This window comes from Dermacentor silvarum, chromosome 5 (assembly GCF_013339745.2).
Source record: "Dermacentor silvarum isolate Dsil-2018 chromosome 5, BIME_Dsil_1.4, whole genome shotgun sequence".
NCBI classification, from domain to species: Eukaryota; Metazoa; Arthropoda; class Arachnida; order Ixodida; family Ixodidae; genus Dermacentor; species Dermacentor silvarum.
The window spans coordinates 71,481,036-71,502,280 of NC_051158.1; the positions used below are offsets into that span (position 1 = coordinate 71,481,036).

Consider the following 21,245-nt stretch of genomic DNA (forward strand, 5'->3'; position numbering starts at 1 on the left):
TCACGCACCACTGTCGAAAACGCCACCCAGCGCATAGGAAGCGATCCCAAACTAAATTTCAAAAAAAAAAAAAAACGAAAACCCACGGAGACATCCCTGTCAGGGACCGCGTTCAGCCTGTGATCTACCGAACGTACCCCGTCACAGGTGCGCTCACGGAATCTCGATGGTGCCGGCTCCTCGGAGCGCTGACCTTGAACTGCCTCACGGGACGGGGTCGCCAGTGGGCGTTGTGGGCCACCCGCGGGTGTTTACCCGTGCCACGCAGTACGTGGTATCAGATCTCTATCCGCTGACGGAGACATCGGAACAATAAGTAACCGCCGCCAATGCGGCACGCTTCATCTAGTGTGGGACGTCCTTTCTGACAACATTATGTATAGTCTCGATCACTCGGATACATTTTTTTAGAGAAATAATGTGAGCCGTTTTTTTTTTTAGAAATTTATGTCTTTTTTCGTGTCTTTCTCGAATCGCGGATAAAGCTGCTGAAAGGCTACGTTCAGGAGAGAGAGCGATAGCATCATCTTATTTTATGACCGCTGTCTTATTCCTATAAAATAGGGGGCCTAAAATAAGACGATGCTATCGCTCTCTCTCCTATCCATATTCGGAAATTTGCAGGCGCGAGTTGGAATCGGCTAGCGCAAGACAGGGTAGTGAGATCGCAGAGAGAGGCCCTCGTCCTGCAGTGGACATAAAAATAGGCTGATAATGATGATGATTATATCCATATTCAATAACCCTTGCACTACGTCAGCCGTCTGCATCCTACCCCCGCAAATTTTCGTATCTAATCAAACCACTTAGTGTTCGGCTGTCCTGGACAGGGTTTCTCTTTCCTAGCTAGCCACCTGTTCTACTGTTTATCTCGACTAGAATTCAAGTTACAACAGTTACACTGCCGTCTTCCTGCCTCCTAACGTCACGCCTATATCGGTTGCGGTTGCATAACCCATTGCGTGTTTCTAGCCCAAGCCCTTGCGTTAGCCTCTTAAATTTCAGTGCCGTATAGGTTCGTACACGTCGAATGGACACACTTTCTGCGTTCCTTTTCAAGGATATCGGTAAGCTGCCGATATCCTTGAAGGGAAAGAGAGAAAAAAGAAAGGGAGAGCGTATGTACATCACCTCTAAGGTCAGCCACCAGGCAACGCTGTCCTCACCGAATGTTCAAGCGTGCGCGCGCTCTCCGGTTTTGACGTCTGTTTCTGCGGCTGCTTTCCCGAGGCCAGGTTTCTGTGCTTATTATCTTTCTATTCCTGGGGTGTTTATGAGCCGCGGCGCCTTGGTCGGCTTTTACGCCTTCGCCGCGCAGGGAAGGCATCATTTCGAGCGGACGCTGCAGGGCCACGCGATGCGCGCCATCCGGTCGGCTTCCAAGGAACGCGTATATAGACAAGTTTGCAAACGAAGCGGGACCACTATAGCGCGCTGAGGTAATGGCTTACATTCACGGAAGCTGTCCCTCTTGCAGGGGATATATACGTAAACTTTCGCTGACGCCATTACCCTGGAGGCCGATGAGCAAGTGCAAGCACTTAACAAGTTTCAGTGGTTTATGTGTTCCTTCTTCTTTTTTTTTTTCTTTTTTTCAGTTTTTTAAATGTTACGTGACCTTAGGACTGGGTGCGTTTCACCTTTTTGCGGAGGTTTAAGTCTGTTTGGCTCATGCGTATGAGATGACTTTATATTTGAGTGCGCTTTTATCTGCTTTTTGTCGTATCTGTGGCCTTCATTATTAATAAGCATTTCCATGTGAAAATGGGTAGCCTGCGCCAATTGATGCCTTTCAAAACATTGGTTCCGTCAATTCCGCGGTAAAATGCTGATTACTGGAATAGGAAATCGGGGCCAAACTTCCAGCTATTAATTTTGCGGCGAAAGGCGATTTCACGTGACTGTGACGTCACGGATTTCAAAGGCACTCCTCGTATTGGGGTGTTTGTTGTGGCGATGGATGCTCTTTGAACTCGCTGAATTCAGTGTTTTGTTCCTTGATCGAGAATGCAATGTAGTCCATCTTTAGCAATAAAAGCATTAACGATAGGCATGAGCAGCCGCCATCATAATCGATGACGTCACGGCGAGCTGGCGCGGGAACTTCAAAGTGGCGCGACCATGGACTTTTCGCTCTCGCGTCCTTTTCTCGTTGATCAATCCTCCTCTAACGCTAAGAGTGAATTTTCTGGTGTTGCAGATGCCCGATTTTCTAATCCAGGTCAACCTATTTATCTCTTTGTGTCCATTTCATTATTCAACAGAGGTCAATGAAGTTAAGCCGAGAATGTCGAGACGACCGATTTTATAACGCAAGGAAGAAAGACGGGCCCACCCCCCTTGAATTTACCGCACTATAGCTTCCCGTGAAGTAGCTTATTTTGACAGTGTCTCGTGTGCGGTTTATTCAACGATTCGCCGACAAAGGATCACGTTACGTTCTAACAAAACCGCGATCTCAGCCTAGGAAGTTTGTCTAACATTTGCTACGTTAAAGCGGCCCGAATACGAAAATGAACTTGAAAATCTGTGACGCCGCACTGTCGCACCGACGCTGCTGTTTGAGAGCGAAATAATCCGGTGGCCAGTCGCGCGGCAATTTTGCGTGCAATTGCGGGCTTCTTTCAAGCTCGGAAAAGCACGTCTATCTAGCGCGTATTGAGCAACAGAAAGCTGTATCAAGAGTTTTTCATGTTGCTCTACAATTTTCTCATTGACACTTTTCATCTAATTATAATAGTTTAGAAGTTCAATAAATAATCAAGACTAATTATGTAATTAAGGCGGAATGCAAACAATAATCTGAGTATCTCCAAGCGACGGCAAACAACGTTACCTTGGTTCGGTTCAGCTACGTGGCATTTGCATATCTTTAAAACCTTGGTGCATGATAGTTGGTACGCCCTGCATATGTCAAACAACACCTGGAGTAGCATGCAGGACGTCAGCCAGGCTGACATCTTGAGCATTCATTGAAGACAGCGTCTCTCTGAGGCCGTGTTGTGCGCAACAGGTATACTGCTAAAAATTATCAGCAAGTTACTTCGCATGCAGATCGGAAACAGTGCACTTCAATATTCTCCGGCATCATAATTGCCGGCGCTGTGACATAGCAACGGAAGTTACACAATAGTGCTTAATTTTGTACAATAGAGAAAGAATAGCGCTCGACGCTTCTGCATGAACATTACAAGTTTTGCAAGTTTGGTCACACGGTCGCAACATAATATATACGGTGACGAACTGAGACTTACATATAGAGTTACCCCCATTCACCTCAAATAAAAAAAAACATCTAATAAATAGCCAGTGTTAAAAACAAAACAAACAGTCTCTAAACACTCCGGGCGTTTCATGCAGAGCCTTCTGTTATGTCAACACAACACCTCATCTAAAACGCAACCTTATGACTAAATCACTGTCGAGGCCAGGTGGAAATTTTCGTGCCCTTAGGACAGTTTCGCTGAAGGAAAGTAAACAGGCCAGCTCTGTTTCTGGCATTTGACCAGAGAGAGTGGAATTTTTGGAAGCTGGCAAATTATTTCCTCTCCTCGGCAGTCCTTCTTTTCGATCGACTTTCCTTTGCCATTATGTAGACTTTTAAGATTTCTGCGTTGACTTCAGAAACTCAACACACGAATGACACGGAGACGGTCACTGTCTCTTCGCTTCCAGATATATGTTAGAAAACATCTTGGGACCAGAAAGCTGCGACATTTATAGACGAAAAAAGGTCGTATGCAACATTGACGCACGGAATGTTCCAACATGCGGTTTTTAATTTCAAGTCTATTCCAGCATCGCAGGTGCTGGCATGAACCCTGAAAATTCTTGTCGAAGGCTTGACGATGTCAACGTGACTATAAGACGTCACACTTCGCGTTAAATGTTTTTAACATGATGCTTCGAAACTATATATCAGCGCCGTCTAAATAATTCATGCAAACATATAGATTATGACTGTGTGCCTTGATATACGAATGCATCCGCCGTTATTAATGGTCCTCTTATTACAGAGCGGATGAACGAAAGGGAGGATAAACCGCCGCTTATACCGCTTATAATTCAGCGCCCAGCAGCGAAGCCTCCCACGCCCACGCTTTCGTAGGCTAGATATACCGTTTTATGTACCATGCCAAGCGCGGCGAGAAAGCTCTAGACGACAACGCAGTACGCATAGGAGAACACGACGGGACAAGCTGGAGTTATCAACGAAAATTTATTATAGTAGAGTGACATGACTAAGCACTTGCGGTAAACTCACATGAATAATCACTTGCCAAAAAACTTCATTGCACGAAAAATGAGAGAAAGAGTGAGAGAGAACAAAAATTAAAAAAAAAGCATCAGACGTGACTTAATTTTATACAAGCCTTGCGTGTCACAGGCCTGCACAACACCACTGAGAATTATCAATTGTTTATCAGTGGGGCTTAGGGACGCAGCATTGGCGCGCGTCTTGCGCTGCCTTACTACGTTTAATGCCTCCAATCTTTCCCCAAATATTTAGTTGCTAGTTCCAGCTGCCCTAGTCGGGTGCTGATTCTTCGTGTACTGTGTCTTCCGATTGAATAACGGCAACCAACTATCCTATGCAGCTCCCTGCCTCGTCACTAGACCAGGGTTGGCCAAACTATGGCGCGCGTGTCGCAAGTGGCGGTCTTGTCGCTGCTTGATCGCTGCTGGCTCTTCATTCACGCAGCTACTATGCGATAAGATCTAAATTAACGCAGTGATATGTTAGCTTTAACCGAACTTACGCAGTCTTTACGAACATCAGGATCTGTCGGTGCCGAAAACTACAGCAGCGTTTTTTTACGAGGGAGCGTAAGTTGTAAAAGAAACTTCCAACGCCAATAGAGTCATAAGCTCCTGTGCTTTGCTGTGGCACTGGAACTGTAAGGCGAGCTATTTTGTCTCTCTTTCAGGATGTCTCTCTGACAATCTGTCCACTAGACCACGGTGACCTTTACTGTCACGACTCTGTGAGCTGCTGAACAGCGACAAGAGATGTCATTACCCTCAGTTGAATTGCTATACCAGTAGGTTAATGACTTGTTCCCAGCAAATACCAGGCGCCTGTATACGTTGCCGGGAATGCCAAACTCGCCCTGCCGCCGTCAGGGCAAAGATGTTCACGAATTTGGCGTTTGGCCAGTCGATTCGACAGCTGCCACTTCAAGTGCGGACACGACAGACAGCATTGCATAATTTGTATATAGCGCAATATGGTGCATAAAAGTGACTGCCGCGTTCTGTGTGAATATAGGACGTCGTGGTAGCGAAATCATTCAAGTTTCGCATCGCCGGAGGCCTTAGGCTCGCGTCACTCCGAAAGTACCGCATTTTAAGGTGTATTGTCCGCACCCTTTCTCCGCGGCAGCTACCGAATCTGCGACTGGAAATAACTCTTTTTTAGGTGGTCCTCTGCCGGCGTACGATAGGTAGGCACAAATTCCGACTGAAAATTCACTTCGTAGACAAATTTATGTTAATTTTATTGGTTTTACTTTTGTGTAGCTGCTTTATTCTTATTGTTGTTTTTTTTTTTTTCTTGGCCAGCACATCACAGTGTACTCGCACAATGCAACGTGGCAGCGTATGAATGAGTGACGTGTTTCTCATTTATGCTGCTCGCGCTGTCAAATCAAGTCTGCGCGACTTTATTATCCTGAAGAAGGTTATAAAGTTTCCATTCTGTAGAGCTACGTACTCCGAAGCGCGATATATTGTAGCATTCCGCGTAACATGAACCGTAAAACGCGACAGCCTTCAGCCTTTATTTCCGGTGGTACGACGCTGTCAGGCCATCAGGCCACGTGCCTCAATCGCACGCAGCACCTGCACGTGTAATGCGGGTAGCCTGCCAGCGGCAGCTGCAATCTTACTCTAACGTTGCGCTACGTAACCGGATCTCCTAACGGGCCGTCAAACTGCTGACAGGGTCGTCTTCTGAATTACCACAGAGAGAAATTTTTACGAGCTACTTTCCTTTCTTTTTGCATCCGTTTCATCGACTTCACGCACGTTGAGCCTGGAAAGAGAACACAGAGCGGGCAACACACCGATGTTCGCTGCGGCCATGAATCACTGCGGAGAGCCAGCGCACCCTTTCGAACCGGTCACGTGGCGTCCACCTACGTCACACACGCGCAAGCTGGCACTCTCTCTCTCTCTTTCCGCCGGGTGTGTGATTTACGATCTCTGAGTAAACTTTCACAGCGAGTCTTTTCTCGAGCTGTTGCTTGTTTTCTTCTTTTATTTCTTAGTTCGCCGGCGGCTTTTGATCCGGCGCAGCAGCCCGGCTAAATTTGCCCGGGCTGATGTGTATTTGTAAGCACGGAAGGTCATGCCTGGCTACAGGAACCTCACCTGCGCCCTGTAGAAAGCAAGGGAGGGCTGTAGGTGCGTGCGGGATACGTGCACAGGCTCTATACTAGCATGTACGGCTTCGCAAGCTAGCTGGACATTTTGTAAGCCACCAAAGAGACGAAACCTTCATAGAAAATTATTTGAAGAGTCTCCGGAACCTCCATTGAAGTTTTTGGTTGATTCTGTAGAGTGAGAGAGAGAGATTCTGGCTTTAATGATAAGCTGGAAATATTAGCTCACCTGATGGTCTGGCATGACGTCTGTAGAATGCTTACGTGTGCGCTGTGTTGTTCTGGCTCTGTGTTATTAGCTTTGTTTATATGAGTTGTTGTCGATAGGTTGAGTTCGAAACACCTCGGTTAGTCCATTTCGTTGTTTTACAGCCGCATAAATATTATAATAAACATATCGATAATAATGATAAAGCTACCGCGACAACTATATATCCTCTTAATGCATATAACCGGTTCCAAAGTTATGGGCCGCAAATGAACCCTAGGGAAAAGCTTGCTAGTGACTTTTCTTTGTATGGACAGTGTATGTGCTTCATACAGCTGAAACGAGAAGTCGATAAGAAATGAAAAGCAGTCTACATGAACTCTGTAGGAGTTCTTTCTGTTAATTTTTAGCAGGGAAGGTGAGGTGTCCTACAACAGAACGGATTTTCGTTTATGGGTGGATGACTAACTTTATTGAGATGCTTTTTCAGAAAACCGTCAGCCACGACAGGCTCTGTGGTGTCTGGGGCAGAGGTTTGTGTTGCCTGGTAAACTCGGAGGAGGTTTTTTCTGGTTCTTCTCGGAACTTGATCGGCACCTTGCTGCGAGGCGCACGTCGTGGCTGTGCGTCAGGAGTTCGGTTTACTTATTCGGGTTAGCAAAACGCGTGCTTTAAAGGTGCGCACCTACACACCGGCCGCTCTCGTATACCACTCGGGCAGGTGCCCCAGGCGCGTCGCGAGAAACGGAAACAAATACCAGACTTGTCTGCCTCGATTTCACGGTAGGCTGCAATGCACCGGCCGCATAATGCGTACCTGAGCAAATGAGCAGATTTGCATTTACGTAGACATGCGCGTCGCTCGCGTTCGGGATGAGCCTGTCTCGTGCAGCTTGTGTCGTTCTCATTTTCATGCCATCCGCTTGCACTTAACCACGGGAAAGATAGCATGCCTCCCTGTAATACGCGTGAATTTTTCTTTTTCGGTATCGTTCTAGGCTGGAGCTGTTGCACTATATACGCACGTACACATACCAGCGTGCACACACACACACACATATGCATGCATGCATGCATAGCATGCAGACGCACACACACATATGCACGCATGTACATACATACATACATACATACATACATACATACACACACATACATACATACATACATACATACATACATACATACATACATACATACATACATACATACATACATACATACATACATACATACATACATACATACATACATACATACATACATACATACATACATACATACATACATACATACATACATACACACATACACACACACACACACACACACACACCCTCCCCGTGGTGAGAAGTGGCTCGTTCTGCTTCCGAGCACGAGGTCGCAATCCCGATTCTCGGCTGTAACTTTAGATTGCGGACGATCCTGTTAACGTTGTGCAGTAGTCCTTAGGTGGTGCGAGAGATATTTCAGTGTTTTCCAGGGGGATCGCGCAGGAGTTCTGAATATCACAACGGAGCCTCTGAACGTGTCCAGGAGCAATAGTCGGGGGTGCATAGCCACTGGTCCCAGTTATGGAGTTGAAGTGGGGTAAACAGAAGCATTTTATCAGTCCAGACGAACCGAGTATTCTTTGAAAACTATATATTGCCTAATTACACGGTAATAGGTTGACTATTAAAATACAAGATGAAAGTTGACTTTCTGATTATTTCTTGTTTTCCTTGTGCGCCGAAATCCCAGAGCCGGTACCTCACTGCGACGTCACATGCTTCAGTGTAGTTCTTTCTTGTTTGTTTCTGGGCCGTTTTGGTTCAGTAAACATTCTTGAAACTTTCCAAGTTCGGGCTCTGGCTGCTTTAGGAGACAATATTGCTCGTATTTACTGCTAAAAACTGCTTATGCCCGCGCAGAGGCCTTTAAAATCTTTGACGCCACGGCGAGTTGCTATTACGTCTTTTTGGCTTACTGAGCCTCCTCTGACTAAAGAGGCCCTTTTGTTTCGATTTTTTTTTGGTATTGCAGAGCGGTGATTTACTTATGCATCTCATTCTTCTCTGTAGTGTCCCTCTATAGGGAATGAAAGACACCTCGTATATGATAGCCACACTATAGTGACGATGTCCTTATAACGCTCGCCCAGTGACGGAAGCACGACCGCGTCTTCATGACGTCACGTTCCGAAGCTCGTCGTCGCTGTAAAGTTCGCACGAAGTGTCAGTGCGTGGCCGCCATTCTGTCAGGCTGTCGCAGACGTCACTGCTCCAAGCTGACGTTACGTACCTACGGATCTCCGCTCTCTAGTTTCGCAGGGCATATCTATAGGTCGCCTGTTTCCCGAAGGCATTTCTGGCCCTCGTCCATCACTCTATCTTTTTTTTTTCTGTAGGTGCATACTGATAAACGAGACGGCCACTTTATTGTCAGGCGAAACGAGAGCAAACACGCACGATTCATTCACGCGTCAAGTGCACTTTCGGATCGCGGGACGTGCATTAGCGCGCTTGCCAACGTCACGTGTGTTGTGTTCCTTGAATCGTCGTGATTTTAGCGACGAAGCACATTCATCTTCACGACTATAGCGTGGTAGTGACAATGCTTGTCGTTATGGACAACGTTATCTTGAAACACGTTATCGTACCCGAGCAGCATTGATCTCGTAAGGAAAAGGTAAATTGTAGAGTTTGAAGTCGCGAACCTACACAATGCCATGTCAGAGACGAAGTAGTGGAAGGCTCCGAATTAATTTTGACCACTAGTTTTTTCTTTTCTTTCTTTCTTTTACAGCGTAAGCTGTTATGGGCTCATTCCAATAGTCGTTTCGGTTCGCGATGATACTGCCGCCGGCGTTTGGCCATAACCGCTCTCCTCCGGGATCGAGCCCAGGCCCGCTGCGTGGGAGTCGGATACTTTACCACTGAGCCACGCAAGCGCTTGCTATCAGACAGCAGAAATATTCTCTTTAAGCGCGCCCTTTATGCAAGCGCGCAGGCGCAGACGACCCGAGCCTCCGCCAGTATGGTGGCGCCATCTAGTTAAAGTGCCTGCAAGCGCCGCGCGCGCAGGCGCAGAAAACAGGATGCGATTCAGACGAGGCGCGCAATCAACGCTATCCCGATGTTATATGTGCGCCACATATTCTCGGTACCTCTTTGGTTTTGGTACACGTTATGGCGTCTCCTCGCAAGGTACGAACCGCTGATGAAGAAGCGAATCGTAGAGCTACGTGCGCGGCTACAACCAGCATCATCGGGTTCAGCAGACTGCTGTGCAGAGAGCATTACAAGCCGCAGCTCGCCGTCGACGCCGGGCGGACAGTTCAGATCGTTCTCGTCAAAATCGAGGTGAAGACACTTTGCCGCGAAGGCCCTGTTGTGCGTGGTGCCGAAAGTGGAGCTACTCTTGCGCCGCTCAACCAGCTTACGCTGTGACTGTGCTGCGTGTGCCGCGCAGGCCTCTGACTTCTTTTTTTCACGTACAAGTAAATTTAGTACGCGAGCGTTTTTGCACTTCGCCTCCATCTAAATGTAGCCACCGTGGCTAAAAATCGAACTCGCTCAATCGTACTCAGCAACACAACATCACTCAACCACTTTAGCTTTCTTGTATAGACCGTCAGCATAACGAAGTGGTAGCTGCAGCCCATGCAGATTCACCACTGTGACTATAAGCAGCAACAACTAACGGCGCAACATTATCGGCCAGCCTAATCTATTTGTGTGTGACAAGGCTGGTTCACACTGTTAGCAGTGAGAGAGGCAACGAACATTCTTACAATTGACTCGGGATCCAACCTTTCGCAGTTAACATCACTGGGAGAGTGCAATCAAACGATAGCGCCGATAACCGATGCTCGTGAAACACCACGGTTATGTGAAACTTTCGCTCTTGGAACACACTTCAAGTTAGCGCTCTCTCCAGTCTACGACATCTCTGCTGCCCTTTCGTGCTTGTTTCTATGTCAAGTTCAGCATATGTGCTCTTAATCTTGTTGCACATAATTTCTGCCGACAAACTGGAACATATTTGGAAAAATGTTAATCTTATTTACGGAATTCACATGGAACGAGATTACGTGTATGGTAGAACGTTCAATAACTGACAAGTTCAAAAGGCTGCGCCGGGACCATTCACGTAACTCCGCTGCTGCTCTTCCAGCTGACCAGTCCTCTCTCTGCCCTTTCCCACGCCGGTTCTACAGTTTTCTTTCTTTTCCTTTTTTTTTCCCGCCGAGGGAGCAAACAAGATGCAAAGTAACTGCTAGCCTTACTGTTATAACTCGCCATGCGGTCTGCAAACACCTGCTTTGGTGTGAGTCGTCGTTTGCTCACGTCTGCCAAGCTGTCGAAGTGGCTGCATGCGATATGAGAGAGATGTCACTGAACGACATGGCACCGTCGACAAAGCTGTCACGGTTAGAGAGAAAAATTGGTGCACCGAAATCGTGTCGCGCCCCGACTGAAGATGCTAAGCCAGATATAGAAACACTCCCGAAGACTGCGGTGGACAAACAGTGACAAGATTTGACCGCAGACTGTCGCGCTTAGATATATGTACATATAAGTACATCTAGGCAAGATTCATGAAGGAAGGCGCGGGTAAGTATAGTGTGTATGTAGGGGATAGGTGGGCGGGGAGGGGGGGGGCGGATTCTGAGAACTGACGGCGCGCTATATGTATACGTTGAACGTCCGTGAACTTGGACCATGGTGAAGGTCGAGCAGTGCATCATGTGGTCTTCACATTGATCACACTTGTAGATGCAACATCGCGGCTGAGTACGAAACGCGGGAGGTCTAACATGTTCGATACAGGAATAGCATCAGAGCACCCCTTGCGTTTGTTTCTCTTCGTCCAGAAGCGGCAGAAGAAAAAAAAAATTACCGTGAGATTTCAGCGAACCCACTGACTGTCACTGCTCATTTATTGCGACAGCGGCAAGGACTACTGCAGCCGACACTGTCATGCTCTCAAGAACAACTATTCTGTGCGATGACAACAACTTCGTCTATTATCTGCCGTGGGCCCCGAAATGCAGGCACATACGCCATCTCTTTCAAAGTCTATACGTGATGACAAAAACCTGCAAAGGTTGACAAGCGCACGCAAATTTTGCATGATAACCCGAAGGATACAATAAAAGAAGAAAAAGAAAAGAATTAGTGATTAGGGCATCCGGCACGCAGCTGCGCATATCCGCCCAGGGATGAGTTCCAAGGTCGATTCACATAGGTCGCGAAGCTTCGGGCGAAAAGCGGTTCAGAACCAATTGTCACCGACATCAGCAAGGGTGGTTATTCCCATGGGAGCAGCGATAGAAGCGCGACTATGTTTGGAGGGAATAAACACTGGGAAAGAAAAAAAAGCGTTTTTAAATTAAAGCGAGACACAGTTAGATTCATTCAACGAAAATAAAATTCCTAATTCATTTTATATATGCATGGCGAGAAAAGATACAACTGTATTTTACTAGATCATTATCAATAAATACCTTTTTTCAGGGCCCACCGTGAGAGCGACCATCGATAGCGGCGGGCGTTGACGCCGCTATCACTTGCAATGCAATTCAGCTCTTGGAGTGCGTGGAAAGGCGCGCTCGTAAAGTTCATCTGTTACAATATGCCCCCCTCATATGTGTTGTGTTGCATGTCGACGTTTGTCTGAATTAGGTGACAAGGGTAGTTTTATTGTTTCTTAACCTGTGCAGTCAAAAGTAGTGAGTTGCGACCGTCAGATACTTGTTTACTTTAGTTGTTTTCGTGCAACAGCGCTGGCCGACGGGCTTGGCGTCCGACGAAAGGACGAGCACTCTACGCAATCTAAGCCCAAAATGTTCGTCGGCCTCCGAAGAAAGTATGTTCTGTGCGGCGACGCGATTTTGACACCCGTACGGCTGATCTTTTCCGGCATCGCTTTTCGCGCTGAAAACTCGGAACGTCCATGAAGTCGAATGGCGGGGCATTTGAATATACAGCTGTAATGGCAGGCCTCCGAAAACAAATTTCGCGTCACTTCTGTTTTTGACGGATATGACGTCAAATTATTTTTTTCTTCCACCGGAAGTGTTCTCTCCTCACACAGATAGCGCTACGCCCCATGAACCGCCGGTAAGCAACCATGTTTTGAACGTATGGGCTTCTATGGAAGCTTCGCTACCATTTACCTTGTGAGTTCGATCCCCTAAGGTGGGGGTTAGCCACATTGCTTTTCTCTTTAACCGCGCACTTATTTCACTTTTTCCCCTTCTTCCGTTGACAGCTGTTTGGTCAAGTACACTAATCGGATCCCGGAGACAGTGTAGTCAAAGTTGATGAATTGGTGGGCCGATCCTGATGCTCTAGTGCACGATTCGATCTCTTTGCAAGGGTCTTAATGCGGTTTGTAACGCGCGCCGATCCCGGAGGCAATGCATCTTCAGAGTACCTACACGCCTCAAAGCTTTAACCAATAGAGCTAACCAATAAGTGTCCTTATCAGCATACCTGAGCAGGCCTATAGCGGGAACCTATCGATTAACTTTGTCAATCATTCTTCGCAAGCATTCTGCTTTTTATTTCGCCATGTGGGACGACTGAAGTTGAGTAAGTGGCAGGGCTACGGCAACGGCAGCGTAACGAAAAGGGCGGGTGGGGTGGACACAGTAAATCGAGTTTTGCGCTTTCAACTGATAAATAGGTGGATAGCAAGATGACGATGCCGTCAGCTAACGATTTCCGGTTCGAGCGTTAGCGCTTCTGTTGCTTCGTTCAGCCTTGTCAGCAGTTTCTACAGCGCGACATCTCGCTGTTCGCGAAGAAAACACGCTTCAGCAACGTGATTATGGTTGGCTGCTAGGCATTATGGGGCGCGAACTCTTCCGTGAAAGGAAAAAAAATGTTTCATTTTCCATGGAATGAAGTGCACAAACGTAAATGGGCAGTTGCCGTCAAACGAGCGACAGTTAACGGCGAGCTGTGTGAAGATCATTTCGCCACAGGCAAGTGTTTTGGCGAATAATTTCGTCTACTAACGTTCTAGTACAAATACACCCTTTTTAACAATCAGTCAAATACACACACGTGCACCCAGCAAGGATCCTCAGCACATTGATTATGTGCCGTCTTCATTTCGGTACAACGAAAAGGCAACTGAGGCTGCACGAAAGAGGGAGGAGAGGTAACGTCAAAATAATTCGTGCACTTTTCAGATACTTAAATCAGTGCTGTCTCTCTGCAGTTGTACACGACATGCGTCTCTTCAGAAAAAACGGGAGACTGCGAAGGCACAGCAGCCGACGACATGGCGCGCGCTGGGCACCGCTGCAGACAAAACAGCGGACGAAGCGATCGACTGCACCGTTTGTTATGGGAAGCGTTAGAAACAGCCACTTATTAGGTTGACTTACCACTTATTAAAAGCTACTTCTTAAGCTAACGAACGTTTATTTGCGCTCGACAAACGTTTGAGCTAGATAAACGTTATATGACTATTTGACGCGACACAAACACGTTAGGGCATGAAATACCTGCCACCTAAAAATAGACGAGTCTAAGGGCGCCAACATAAGTACGAAGGAGCGATGGCTCACACCTACGTTTTGGAACTGCCCAGCGGTACCTGCAGCGTGGTTTTTCACCAAAGTTCCGCAGTATATAAAAGACCAAGCGCGTGAAGCATGGGCATGAAGTGACGGCGACATAGACGGCGTCGTGGTCTCGAACCGGAAGTTGTAGCAGAATACGCCGTACCCCACAATCCCTTGCGACAACCGAGAATTTGCTATCCACCTATTGCAGTAAAATGTCTTGGCGCGCCGTGCTAATTTTGCATCCTTGCGTGTAGAATACGCTTTGAGTTTGTCGACACGGTGCCCGTAAGTGCATAGTTGCCAGCAGTGAGGCAGTGTCGGCCTTGCTCCTATGTTAATCCCCGCCGCTGCTGACAAAGAAAAACAAAACGTAACACTCAGTAAAGGAGGTCACAGCTGTGCGGGACCCCGTCTGTTTGACCGGGGAGACAGGATCACTCAGAGAGCGCTAATTGAGGCGGAATTAATCCAAGTGGAGGTTTTCGAGCTATACCCGAGGCCTCCCGCTTGTCCGGAAATGGCACTCCGGGGGCGGTCTTCGACCTCGGGCGTCCGCGCGAAGTCACTTTGGATTAAGCCATTGAAAAAGACATTTAGGCGCGCCTGTGCCGCTACCAGGCACACCATACATGGAAGCTGTGAAGGTTGAATTGCAACGCGCCCACTGTTTATCGAGTTCGCTGTGGATCCATTCGTGGGAGTGTTCCGCGGTAGATGAGTGGTCATGGTCTTCTGATGCTGAGCACGAGGTCCGGGGTTCACGAGGTTCGATTCCCAGTGACGGCGGCCTCGTTCCGATTGCGGGGACGTACGTAAACACTTCGTGTACTCTGCATACGTTTGGGGTAAACGTTCAGGAAACATATATGGTCACAATCAATACGGAGTGCTCCACCACGATGCCTTTCACAGACCAAGCGTTGCTTTGGGACGTATGAGCCCCAAAATGAATAATAATAATAATAATAATAATAATAATAATAATAATAATAATAATAATAATAATAATAATAATAATAATAATAATAATGTTATGATTATACGATGCATTTCAAGCTTTTCTGACATTGTATAGGGTTTAATGTACAGAAAGATAGGATATCATACACGTGTTGGCATACCTTATTCAGATCATAAATAACGATCAGTTGTTTTTTGTCCACGATTGTGGTGGTAAGAAATATTTTTGTAGCCGCGCATACGTTTCGCTTCATTTCAGCTGGTAGCTTTCACTGGAAGCCCTCAGCACGTGCAAAAACTGAGAGAGAGAGAGAGCTAGAGAGAGAGAGAGATCAGCTTTATTTACAACGCCTCTTTTTTCGAACCGTCAGCGCTGGTATCACGTTGCCATCCATGGGGCATGCTTTGGGGTTGGAAAATGTCCTGCGGCGGGCTGCAAGAGGATGTAAAAGAAACAACTAAAAATTTGCCAGAGCATTACGTGCGAGCCTTCTCAGAAAAATAAAAATAATCATTAATTGTATGCCTGTAGGAGTATTTTACCAGTAGCAGTTGCACTAAATAGCCACACGGAGAGTATATGTCAAAATTGATACAAGCTATTTGTGCTCACCTCGATCCATTGTGGTTTCCCACTAACTTATGTGGTGAAGAGTAAACGCAAGAGCGAAGGTGTTCTTTTGAAACACAAATGACTTCATAATGCCGGCATCGCAGTTTCTTCAAAACACTTTCGAGAAAGATCATTTTCGACTCTGTCTCGCGTTCGAAGATCGGACGCATACCGCGGTTAGCTAGCGCTATAGTGTCTCGACGTAGGGCAGCGCATTATTTGGCGCAACAGTGGGAGCCACCACCTCTACTCCGCTGGCATGCTTTCGCGGTCCCGCCCCCTTCCGCTTTCCCGACGAAAACAAAGAATCTGCTCGGCAAGCTTAACATCAGGTGCTTCGTGAATGGCCCTGCATGACTTGACACCCCTTTTAGAGCGCTGTGTCAGCGCAAAGCGCTTTCCGAACGGACGTCTAAGCGCGGTTAACTCGCGAGACCGCGTTGCGTGTTCGACACCGCCAGGGCGTCGACGAAACCCGTCGGCGCCCCGAAGCCGTGGGTGGCGTGCGTGACGACCAGATTTCGGTGCAGGGCAGCCGCACGTGTCTTTTTCTTTCTCTCTGTTCTCCTTTTTCTTCTTCTTTCTTTCTTTTTCTCGCTTCGTTCTGGACGGCAGTGGTGGTACAACCCTTGAGTAAAGAGAGAGAGGAGTAGAAAGGTCGCGTTCCCCTGCCATTTCAGCGTTGCGGGGCCAGCAGTGTTAAAGAGATAAGAGGGGCGGCGGCCTCTCACCTCCGGAAAGTGCGCGCGGAAAAGGTCTTCATGCTCACCCGACGCTATCGCGCGTAGCGGCGTGGCCGGGCCGGGCAGCAGCAGCCGAAAGCGGCCGAACAAGTGGAAGGCGTCATCGCTTTGCCCACACGTCGCGACGACCGCCGCCGTGCCAGTACGCGCGGCGGGGAAGGGAAGGGAGAGTTTGTTTGCTGTCTTTTGCACCCACCCTTCTCTTCATCCCGGCTGGTTTCACCCTCACTCCCGAACCCCGCCACGGCGGGGTCTCTTCGCGAAACGTGCCGTCTTTCGAGAAACGCGAAAAGAGCGGGAAGCCGAGGGCGAGAGTGGAGACGCGGCGGAGATGGAGACAAGTCTTTCCTAAAGTCTTTCCCCCCCCCCCCTCGAAGGACAAGGCTGCTCGCCGGCTCCGTCCACACAACCGGCCTCTACTTCGACGGCTGCCTTTTCTCAAAACGCGGCCGTACGTCGTTGCGCGCGAACGTGCTTCATCGCCGGCTCCTCAGCGTCCAGATCATCCGGCGAGCGAAGTAACGAGGAGGGAATTGCGCGGGAAGATCAAGTTCGGCGTGCGCGACTTGCGTGTGTGGGTGCGCGTTTCCGTTACACCATTTCTGGGCCACAGCAACGGCTGGCGACAACGCTGTCGGCACGCCTTCGCGGTTCTTGTTTCCGAGTGCCTGTCTTTCGGAAAGTGCCCTCGCAGGCGACGCGAGTGTGTATCTTCTGCGCGCCCTGCTGTGTCTGTATGTGTGTGTACGCGCGATGACATCTGGAAGAAAGGTCGCCCCCTGGATGAGGACATGATTGATGCGGCGCCGAGCGCTCACTACGGCCAAAAGAGGAGGGGCTTCTGCTTCATCGCCGTCGGTCGCTTCTCGGCGAAGTCGTCGTTTGAAACAGACTCGCAAGAACGCACGAACGTAAGCGAGCCACTGGATTTGCATTCGGCCCGCTGTACGATTCACTGGACCGCCGATGCTGTGTCGATTCCAGCCTTCACGTTGTGCTCGATGTTCAAAGATTCCATCGCGGTGTCTACGTTATAGTGCCAGGCTCCCGTAATATACTGCCAAGACCGTGTGTCGCCGTGTGGATTACGCGAAAGGCCCACATCGTTGACGGATTGAATTCAAGAGCTGCTTCAAGATGTGTTCGAGCACGCCCTTTACTACCTCAAGCACGGTGAATCATTCGTGCTGTCTCGTGCGCCTCTACTCCAGGTGACAACTGATGGTACGCCTGGACATGTCGTCGGCATGTCCCTTGAGCCGAGAACATTTTGCCGAATGCTGACACTTCGTTTTACCTGTTATGTCTCATTCGCGTCGTACGGGTGTCGGCCTGTGGGTGCAACGCTCCGACTGTACGTCAACGCATGAGTGTGTGAACAGTTTGACGTCACCGCTCTTGGTTATTTATTCAGCATCTTTGTTTTCTTTTCTTACGTCGTCACCAAAGACATATACCACTCTCCATATTCTTTGCACTTTAGGCTTTAATTAATGTTGGCATTTATGATTCTGGAAGAGTTCGCTAGACTACGAACCCGCCATTTCTGAGCATCCTCCCTCTGTTGGTTAGAAGGGAGTGACTGCAGAGATCTTGCAAAACGTCAACCGATGCTATACCGAGCTGGACTCATACAACGGTGCCAAATAACTAACGCGAGCGTGCTACCAAAGTAACCTGTGATCTCTGCCCTGGGCACTGCCCCGGTGCTCGTGTTGCGTAGTTTAGAACTACCACTCACGTATGCCAAATTGCTAGAAAGACGTCTTCCGAACGCCCTCAAAAGGATGTGCCTGTGAAAAGAACCGTAATGCTGCAAGAGACTTCAACTACGTCCTAGTACTTTAATCGTCCGTGAAAAGAACAACACTCACTCTTAATTGAACGTTTTTTCGAAAGGCTGCTCGACGACTCTCAAACGCACAGGAAGCTGCGTGCAGCTTCCAAGAGCAATCCTCGTGTTCTGAAGGTCGGATACCAGGCCCGGCATCACCATGATGGACAAAGCGTTCAGACGTCGCAAGTCCGGCCCGCCTTGCGTCTCCTACCCGCTGTGGCCCGTGGGCAAGGGCCCCGTGCGAATCATAGTGGACGCCCCGACGCAGGCGTCCAGGCGAGCGTCCCGTTGGGCCCGGCGCGGGTCCGAGGCCTCGGTCGTGGTGCTCAGCAAGGTGGTCCGCAGGGGCAAGGCCTTCTGCCGAAGCCTGACGCCCGAGCCGCGTCTGTCCGGTAGCGAGAGCCCCGAGCCCGAACCGTGGCACGGCTCGGCGTTTAGCTACGCACCCGGCCACAGGGCCAAGTCTCTTTCGCCGGCCAAACGTGTGTCTAACGTCAACGGCGGGGTCAACGGTTACAGCGACCACTCTCTGGGATCCACCGACGACGAACTGGACGAACAGCCGTCGCCTCCTCCCCGTGAGTTGACCAGTTTCCGTTTGCGACTGATTAGATGACGGACCTAAACCGACTATACTGTTGTTGACATTGGAAGAAGTTAGTTTAACAGGTCTACAATTGGAACAGATGATCAGCGGTCTCCTGAGCTATAATAGAATACATCCGTGAGTTTGGGGAATGTATTGTGTGGCGCGCAGCGTTTAAATAGACGGAATAATGAGATTTATAATGAGAAGGGGGGTACTCAGTGGCTATGGCGTTCCGCTGCTCAACACGAGGTCCTTGGTTCGCTTCCCGGTTTCGCAGGCCGCATTCCGATGGTGCTTAGAATGAAAAGACGCCCGTGTACCGTGTTTCGAGTGCACGAAATAAGCAGATACAGTACATCCTAAAGGTAAACATTCCGCAATGATCTGACTGGTTGGGAACAACTGAATTAAACCTTTCCCGCAGTTTACTCCCAAGGACTGCGAAAAGTCTCCGCGTGCCTGTCAATGCACCTTAAAAAACTAAAATAAATTTTGACTGGACTTTCTTTATTCTTCAATGCAATGCACATTGAACTCAGGATTACGAAAGCAGCAGATTATCCCGACTAGACATGAAACGGTTTCGAAGTCAGAAGTTGACAACGCGACAAAACAATTACACATTTTCTGGGGAACAGCTAGTTGAGCCGCAGTAGTCTACTTAAATATATAGATCAAGCCCTGATACATGCATTCGGTAATAAGCGTTCCAGGGATCCGACAGGGCAAACACTGAACAGTACAGAGCGATGCTGACGCGCCGACTCCGGCAACTATACGTTTGTCATTTCGGCATTCAACCGCGGCGCAAAATGCTAGAAAGCGCGCGACCTTATACAACGGCTGCCACTTTGCATGCAAACTTGGATGAAAACCGTGAAGGATCACCGGAGCCAAAGTTATACTCCTAAATGTCAGCTTGCTATATCGAGCAACGAGTGTATGGGCTCTGAACCATAGTATTTCACTTTGGCGATCAAATAATGTCATCCTCAACTTTTTTTCTTATTGATGTGTTCATGTTTTCTTGAGGCAAGCTGCGCGAAAAAAAAAAGAAAAGCTTAATACAAAACAGGAAATCTTCTTGGCGGGCCACCCGCGGTGGTATTTATATATATAGGTGCACGTTAAAGAACCCCGGGTGGTCAACTACGTGTACCTCATAGTCAGTTGTATGGGTACCTCAAACCCCATAATTTAATTTTAATTAATTCATTATAGGGTTTTACGTGCCAAAACCACTGTCTGATTATGAGGCACGCCGTAGTGGGGGGACTCCGGAAATTTGGACCACCTGGGGTTCTTTAACGTACACCTAAATCTAAGTACACGGGTGTTTTCGCATTTCGCCCCCATCGAAATGCGGCCGCCGTGGCCGGCATTCGATCCCGCGACCCCGTGCTCAGCAGCCCAACACCATAGCCACTAAGCAACCATGGCGGGTAGAATTTAATTTTGCTTGGCGAACCACATACATTTTCAGAGATGCGTGTCGTCTCTCTTTCCTTCGTATGGAGCTTTTTCTTCGAGCTGCTTATACCTCAATAATTTAGTACCAACTCGCTCTACAAACCATCGTTTTTAGTCATTTCATGTTAAAACGAACAGCTAATGCGTCTTGCGAAAACGGAACAAAACGAGCAGGCACTGCACGCACTCGATTGCGTTTCGCCCGTGACTGATCGCGCTCGACTCTATACAGCGGCATATTCACGCTCGCGCTGTTGCTAGCTTTATGCCATATGCCTGTCGGCGGTGACGTAACGTTTGTGCGCGAACCAGCAAACGAAAGCTGTCGTTCTTACTACTTTCGTGGCCCGCGCCCATATGGCGAAGCTCTCTCGAGCTTGCCCTTCTCCCAACATGGCGACGATATCGAAAAAACGATGTGATTCTTGATTCACAACAGCGTTATAGTTGTACAGTTATTGTCTTGCTGTATTATATCTGCATGTTTCATTATAAGGCGACAGTATGGATACAGTGTATGGTTCACGATGCTTAAGGGGAACACCTAAGTGGCAATGAAGGCATTTTAATTGCAATATTGCTTCGACTGTGTCGATGAAACGTGGCTGATGTAGTACATTGGGTAAATATTTATGTGTAAAAATAATCCACAACCCTTCATCGCATATCTCGGCTGCAATCGATCACCCTAATGCTAATTAGGAATTCCATTTAACAGAGGGCTGAATGATGTCTCCTGCGTTTTGGCCTCTTGACATATAAACTACAGCGTATATTTCCGTACTCGCATTGTTGATAACTCTGAAGTCTTCTTATCATCTATAAGATGAAACCTCGCTGTACATTGTTGTGCTTGGTTGCCTCTTGCCGCGTTT

General features: G+C 48.2%; 1 protein-coding gene across 2 annotated transcripts in view; it reads left to right on the forward strand.

Moving 5' to 3' along the window:
- LOC119453483 (ankyrin repeat and fibronectin type-III domain-containing protein 1) overlaps positions 1 to 21,245 on the forward strand; it is a 160,055-nt gene that overhangs the window by 74,675 nt on the left and 64,135 nt on the right. The window contains exon 1 of one of the 2 annotated variants that reach the window (XM_049668174.1): positions 18,752 to 18,889. The exons of the other annotated variant lie outside the window; for it this stretch is intronic. The gene's annotated coding sequence lies outside the window, so the exon portion shown is untranslated. Of the gene's footprint in view, positions 1 to 18,751; positions 18,890 to 21,245 lie in introns of those variants that run through there. 2 annotated transcript variants of the gene reach the window in all.